The 1,941-nt window shown below is 61.4% G+C and overlaps 1 protein-coding gene across 4 annotated transcripts in view; it reads right to left on the bottom strand.

The window, feature by feature from the left end:
* LOC113206084 (apoptosis-resistant E3 ubiquitin protein ligase 1) overlaps positions 1-1,941 on the bottom strand; it is a 33,704-nt gene that overhangs the window by 26,316 nt on the left and 5,447 nt on the right. The gene's annotated exons all lie outside the window — the stretch shown is intronic.

Raw genomic sequence — 1,941 nt, 5'->3', positions numbered from 1 at the left:
GGAGGAGAGGCAGTACACGCCCTCGTCCGCCAGGCACTACGACGAAAGAGCGGGCACTGGGGCTGACGTGGTGGAGAGGAGGGGGGGGGGGTACTCCCCGACACGCCACAACACTTTATTCCGCATTTGGTGTGAAATTGGACCACGTCATCAACAAACGCCGTCTCCAAGGTGGGCACTGTCGTACGTACCTCATCGACACCTCCACACGAACTGTGGGGCAGGGCAGGGCAGGGCAGGGCAGGGTGGGGCGGGGCGGGACGTGGCTGGATGACGAACGGTCGCACGTGACGAACGCGTGACGCACGCGTGGGGCTGGACAAACAGGGCTTCGGCTTGAGGCGGGATGGCGCGGGAGCTTTCCATACCCGCTGGAGGGGAAGGGTGAAGGCCGGGGCGTGGCTGTGGCGGGGGAGCCGCCAGAGCACCGCTCAACGCAAACACCGACGCAAACACCAACTGCAAAAGGCGCGAAAAAAAGTAAACCTCCAATTCACCGTTCTATTTGTCAGTGCATATCTCTCTGCCCGACTGCCTTCCCTTCCCACTGGTTCTCACCTACTCTCCCTCCCCCTCCTTTTGTCCTTCCGCATAGCACCCCCGCCCCGCCGTTCCGTCTCGATCTCTTGCGACGTCAACAGCATAGCGCTTTGTTGCAGAGCCACTCGCGGAGGCGTTCACCCCCGGGCCGGGACTGCAGTGCACCGCTATAATACTAGAGATCAGAGCCCACCAGCTGCAGTGCAGCAGCGTGGCGCGTGGAGAACAAAAAGATCGGCAGTGCGAATGTAAATAAGTTACGACTGCAGCGGCCGTGCGGCGGAGGAGAGTGAACCGCAATGTGAAAAAGAAAACAACCGCGGGGGAAGTCTTGGAAGTAGAAAATGGAACGGGCGCAGCGGAATCTTCCGCGCCCCAAATGAGAATCAGAGCTTTCCGACAAAGTTCTATCTGGCGAACCGAGCCGAGCCTTCGTCGTACTTTTCCGCGACACAGTTCGGCGTTGTGTGCGTTTTATTGCGTGCCGAATTCTACGATACGAGTGCCATGAGAGCATTTGAAGGAGGCCGGAAGGGGGGGTCTCAGATTTCCACTCTGAACAGACCGAGGAACATACGCATAATCGAGTCCCATCTCGATCTTGACAACAAATTAACGTTTTGTAATGTAATGCGAGTTTTAGAATGGCCGATGACGCATGGACTTGCGCAGTTTACCCGCGAGGAAAGAGAATACTAAAACGGAGCAGCGAGTTGCGCAGCACCCGATGCCGACCAATGAGAGGGGGGCCCTGCCCTGCACCCTGCAGTGTCCCCGGCCAGGCCGGGCGGCAGACGGACGCGGGCCAATATGGCAAGGTCAAATCAGACTTGGCGGCCTTGGCTTGTAGCGCCAGCCAGAGCGCGCCGAGGCGCCCTCGATAAGGCATGAGGCGGCGTGTGGGGCCCTACCCGCCCCGGTCCGGCGGGGGTCACGGAGGCAGGGGACGGGACGGGCAGTGTGCGGAACGGGGTCCAATGCGTGTGAAACGGTCCCGCGGGAGGAGGACGGCGGCGGAGAGCCGTGAGAGCGCCAGGAGAGAGAGGTCAGCCGGACGGCCGCCGGTGCCTGTACCCGGTACCCTGACCACCACTACCCCCCCCGGTCCGGCGGGGGTCACGGAGGCAGGGGACGGGACGGGCAGTGTGCGGAACGGGGTCCAACGCGTGCGAAACGGTCCCGCGGGAGGAGGACGGCGCGGCGGAGAGCCGTGAGAGCGCCAGGAGAGAAAGGTCAGCCGGACGGCCGCCGGTGCCTGTACCCGGTACCCTGACCACCACCACCACCACTCCCCCCTCCTCTTCCCAACCACCGCGATGCCGGTCATCGCCGCCCAACATACGGACAAAAAAAAGGTACAAAAAATTAAGACTACGACAAAAACCACAGCTCTAAAAAAAA

Source organism: Frankliniella occidentalis, unplaced genomic scaffold, assembly GCF_000697945.3.
Source record: "Frankliniella occidentalis isolate FOCC.00 unplaced genomic scaffold, Focc_3.1 Scaffold60, whole genome shotgun sequence".
Lineage (NCBI taxonomy): Eukaryota > Metazoa > Arthropoda > Insecta > Thysanoptera > Thripidae > Frankliniella > Frankliniella occidentalis.
The sequence above is the reverse complement of the archived record's forward strand: the minus strand, read 5'-3'. Positions and strand labels throughout refer to the sequence as shown.